Source organism: Acomys minous, assembly GCF_964271855.1.
Source record: "Acomys minous genome assembly, chromosome: 1".
Lineage (NCBI taxonomy): Eukaryota > Metazoa > Chordata > Mammalia > Rodentia > Muridae > Acomys > Acomys minous.
Window position 1 is genome coordinate 1,616,501 of NC_140483.1, and position 6,000 is coordinate 1,622,500.

Below are 6,000 nucleotides of genomic sequence, written 5' to 3' on the forward strand. Positions count from 1 at the left end.
CACTAACATCCCACATGGACACATAGACAACACTAACCTTCCGACATGGACACATGGACAACACTAATCATCCCACATGGACACATGGACAACACTAACCTTCCCACATGGACACATGTGCAACACTAACCATCCCACATGGACACATGTGCAACACTAACCTTCCCACATGGACACATGTACAACACTAACCATCCCACATGGACACATGTGCAACACTAACCATCACACATGGACACATGTGCAACACTAACCATCCCACATGGACACATGTGCAACACTAACCATCACACATGGACACATGTGCAACACTAACCATCCCACATGGACACATGTGCAACACTAACCATCCCACATGGACACATGTGCAACACTAACCATCCCACATGGACACATGTGCAACACTAACCATCACACATGGACACATGTGCAACACTAACCATCCCACATGGACACATGTGCAACACTAACCATCCCACATGGACACATGTGCAACACTAACCTTCCCACATGGACACATGTATAACACTAACCATCCCACATGGACACATGTACAACACTAACCATCCCACATGGACACATGGACAACACTAACCTTCCCACATAGACACATGTTAAAAATGCCAATTTTCTGGCACCATGCCAGACATATTAAATCATGTGTGGATCCCAGGTATTCTGGAATAATCATTCCTCCTGGTAGATGTTAACATATTGCCCCTAGTCTGCCTAGCAGCCTATGATGTCATTACCTGCCTGTCACTGAGTGTGCCTCTGCCCAGGATTATATAAAAGGACAAACCCACCTTGCCACTCTCTCTTACCTCTTGTGTCTCTCTTACCTCCCTCTCTTGTTCCTTTCTCCTTTCTTGCTGTGTCTCTCTTTCATTCTGGGTTACCCCTCCCCCTATAATAAACTTCCCGATATCATAACTGTTGTGTGGCTCATCCTTCATATTTAAGCGTAGATCTCTCTGTTGTCTTCTGGAGGTTGAAGACCACTTTCCAATAAGATTGCAGCACTAGGCTAGATCTTAAAGCATGTTTATAGAGGTAAGTGGCTTGATGCTTCAAGCTATGACATTTTAATATATTCTTCAGGCATATTTGCAAACATTGGAGGAACAAATTGGAACAAAAGTGGTACTGACACTTTGCTTCAAGTCAGAATAAATTTGAAGAAAGAGAAAAAGATGTTTGTATCACGTTGATGAATTTTAGGTTTGCTTAGTGACTGGTGTGGACCTGAGCCTGAACACTGGCTGGCTTTGGCCAGGAGGACAGGGTTAGTTGAAGGATTTGTGTGGGACTAAAAGACTCTTATCTTTAATAGAAAATAGATTCACCTGGAAATTATGAAAAGGTCTAAGACTCCCCTAGAAATACAAAGCTTGGAGAATAATTGTGTAATTTCCCAACAGTATCCTGAATGCTCATGGAAGGTAGACACAGAATTGTGTCACACACGCCTGTTAGCAAAAGGTCCTGGGAGCTCAAAGAGTCAGTTTGTCCTTTGACTGATGGTTACTCTTTATCCTCAAATCAAAAGCACTGCATGGAATAACAGAGCATAGCCTCTACTTGATCACATGGCACAGGAGATGCACCGACCCCCCCAATCCCATCCCCCACCTCCCCATCCCTGTCATGCACTCCTACTTGCATGTATGTAAACAGAAAAGCTATGCCATTTGAGTTCTGCTGCCTAATCTTTTCACTGGGACCTCCTTACCCAGATGAACATGTTCATAAGAAATATCACCTCTAGTCTGGTCCCTAGTCACTCGTGTCTTATCAAGGAGGGCAAGATGGGATTTCATGGATCAGCTAGGGGGATTTGAAGGCCTAACATCTGGGTCACAGAGATCTCAAATGTGTTTTCTGCCAGCTTTTCCTTCATGCTCAGTCCAATGAGCTCTTCTTTCGTGGGTTAAACAGACACTTCCTTCCTTTGCCCTCCAGTGGCAGTGCAAAGAGGGTGACCATTTTATCCAGAGAGTCCATGCTGACAGGGCTTGGACAGATGGTTTAGCCTTTAAGAGCACAAGTTGCTCCTGAAGAGGACCCGCGTTTGGCTTTTACATTGGGCAGCTTACAACTGGCCACAGTATCACCTCCAAGGAATCTGGCAGCTTCTTCTGGCACTGAACTGACACACAAACACATACGTCTCACACACACACACACACACACACACACACACACACACACACGCTCACTCACATAATAAACTCATTTAAAGAGGATGTGTCTACTGTTCAAAAGCACTCACAGCAGAGGAGGGAGAGGAGGGAGAGGAGGGAAGTCTAGAAGGCAATGTGCTCTGTGACAGTAAGAACTGGGGCTCATTAGGGAAACTGAGGCCCAGGACTCGCTCACCTCAGGACAGAGCCAGAGTGTTGCCAAAAGCTCTATAATTAAGATAAATCATTTCATACTGCAGTATTTTTTTTTTTAAAAAGCTAAGGCAAGAAAGTTAACAATAAGCAAGATACTAAATTTTTAAATAAAGACTGGCTTGGGATTTCTGATTTGCATCATCTTGTTAAGCCCCTGGCAGTTTATCAACCACAACATAAAGCTGTGTGCACAGGATGGACACGGAGTGATGGGGAGCATTTACTCTCTGGGTCAGGATTCATACTGATAACAAAAGAGAGGGCATATATCAAAGAGAAGGCAAAGAAGAAAAACCTATTGGGCATTTTCCAAGCATGAGGCTCTGTGGTAAGCCCATATTCCTGGAATATGGCTTGCAACCTCACCTGGGGTCACTGAATTTGAGGGTCACAGCAAAAAGTTTCTGAGTGTACAATGAACAAAATTTTACCTAAAATCAGTTGTATAGTAAGCCAGAGGGACCTGTGGCAGTGCCCGACCATGCTGTGTTAAACACTGATGCTGCACTGCATTGGCTGCACTGCATTTCTGACCATGCAGCACGCTCTTTGCACTGTGTGCCTCATCAGGTAAAGACAACAAAACCACCAGGAACCCCTCAGCCAGTGCCGTGTTCTCGCAGAATCACGATGGCTAGTTACAGAAAACAAAGATTTTAAAAATATTTTCCTGACATCATTCCTTGGCATTTAAGTACCAAATTAGTGCATATTTGGGTTGTGCTATGTTAAAATGTTTGATTTTTAAAATTGCTATTTGAGTTGCTGACTTGAGTTGCATTAAAAAAAAATCTCTTTGTGAAATTTGGCTTGGGATTAGAACAGAATTTCTAGCGACCTCAAAAGTGTCCCTAGGCATGCTTCTGTCACTATGTACTGTGCATTTATGCAAAGCAACACTCAGCATTGATGACTGTAAAATTAAAATATCGATCAAATCTGGAAAATATTGAATTATGCTCTAAATTCTGTACTACTGAATAGTCTGTCAAGATTTAATTCTTTGTGTTAAAATATACAAACACATTTATCTCATTAGTATGCAAATCTGCTTTAATCTTTAATAAATGGCAAAATCGTATACATAACAAAGAACTGTCTTAAAATACTCTTCCTATGGTTTATCATCAGTACATGTTTTTAATATACATTATGTACATAACATATAGTATATACAATCTGGGGTAGCAAACAATTTCTTGGGAAGAAATTATAAGTTAATGGGGAAAAGTTTAAGAAGGCTACTGAGCGTGCCACATGTGTTAGCTCATCCTATCCTCAAAACACTACAAAGTAAGCACTGTCATTGGCAACGCAGGGAGAGGGAGGTGTGATCTTTGTCTAAGGTCAAACTCTGAAAGGCAAAGCTGGGATGTCACCTGGCATCTCTGAGTGCCTTCTATTGGTGAGCGGCAGAGGAAACTCGAAGAAATAGCTGTGCGGCGCAGGCCAGCTTAACATCTCTGAGCAGAAGACAAAAGCATACTGGAGGGTGCTAGCTGTCTTGCTGGCACAAAATCTCTACTTAATGTCGGTTGTTTCCACATTCTGACATTTCCCAATTGACAAGGAAGTGCTTAGCACGCCTCGAACAGGAGCCAGGGCCCAGCAGATGTGTTGCGTGGTGTAGGCAGCTGTTTGGTTACCCGCCTCCCTCCACAACACGTTTCCCTGTGCTCGCAGTCTTTAAATATTTTCCCATTACACTCATAACACAGAGATATCAGTATACATTATGAATTTACTCTTTTATAGGTTACATCTATGTGTATTGTGTAAGTGTTTAAAGCCAGAGGCAGCTCGGTGCAGCAAGAATGATGTCTCAATTGCAGGAGAGGACGTGTTGCCCAGGTTTAAGTATGATAGATGGACGACCTCCCTTGCTTAGTAAACTGCAGTGGGAGAAACTGAATAACCCTGAAATTAGAACAAGGGTGGGAGGGAAGGGTCATGCTGGTGTGATATCCCTTGAACAAGATGCAGAGAAAAGTAATTTACTCTGAAGTGACAGTACGAAGGGGAAAAAAAAAACTAACAGGGGGGGGGGGCAGTTTAAGCTCATTAGCAGCTCGGTCTCAATATTTCATTATTAATGATAATAAAAAGAAGAGGGAGGAGAGGCAAGATGAGCCAGTATGCCTCCCACCCCACCCCCCACTCTTACACAGATCGGAGGAGGCTCACAATAGCTGGGGCCCCAGGACTCCCTTAGCACAGGGACAACAAAAGTCGCCACTATGGAGTAAGTACCAGGCAGGAAGAAGAATGGCTCTGCAGCTCAGTTCTGCCCACACGTAAATGTCTGAGTTGGTGGGGGCCCCTCTGCGGGATTCCAGCTGATATATCAGCCTCGCTGGCAAAGAAAGCTCTAGCCTGGTCCTCTGCAGCAGGCAAGGAACAGCAGCAGGAGCAGAGGGGAGGCTGCCTTGAGGTGGCCCTAGTATTTCCAGGCAGCTCCCCTGGGAGGGAGCAGTCACTGCAGCCTGGACTGTCTGCACCTAGACAAAGAGAATGCAACAATCCTGGGAATCAATAGCTGTGGTCTGGCTATAAAAAGAAACAGGATGCATCCCAGAGATGATAGCTGAAGCCTAAAAATAAAATTCTACAGCAAGCAGCCATATGGGATTCAGCTTAATTTAAAATGGCAGAGGAGCTTGCCCAAATAAAGAAAATGAAAATTGTCCTCTGTGCCATCAGCCTGGATCTCCTGGTGAGCATTTTCCTGTGAATAACTGATACGTTTTCCTCTAGTCATTGGTGTCCTGGTGCAGCCAGCCTGGTGCTGTCCCCTTGTCTGTCTTCTTAGACTTTCCCTGAACAGTCTGCTATGTTCATATCAAGTCTTCTGAGTTCTTTTCCTCGGCTGTGATTACCCAATGCCCATGCGCAAATGTAAACATATTCCAGAGAGAATCTCTAATGTAATTAGCATGGCAGAAGTGTCCAGGTAGACCACAGGCAGGTAACAGTTACCTCTGTGCCAGGCTCTAGACTTAGAGGGACAGAGTGTGAAACAGACCAAGTTCATGTCCCTTCCCCCGTGTGCTATTTCTGAGGGAGACACTAATAAACACATTGCAACAGATCTTGGTAAGGGGCAGGAAGGACGCAGGTCTATGAGGAGACTCAGCATGTGCATGCTGCTCTCTGCCGGGTCCTGTCAGGTCCAGGAAAAAGTAACATTTAAACTGAAGCTAAAGGCAGAACCAGACAGCCAACATGCCAGGAGACAGGTGGCTCTCAGCAGAGGGATCACTGAATGCAGAGTCCGAGAAGAGCTCATCCAGTCAGATTCAGGATGGGCACGAATGGCGGATGCTCTGAAGCAGGTTGGGCAGGGATGCCTTGGAGAGTCTCAAAGGCCAGCATGATAGCTTGGGCTTTATTCTGAAGGTTCAGGGTACCTAAACATCGGAGACCTATGAATGGGCTTATCTTCCCACGGGGTCCCCCTGGGGGCAACGTGCAGGGTGAACTGAGGGAAGCAGATGGCCCTGGAGGGGCCTCCTCCATAGGATGGAGAGGAGCTGACCAAGTGTGAAGTACAGGGGACCTCGCAAAGAAGATATGAATGCATCAAGAGATGGCGCTGTAAGTG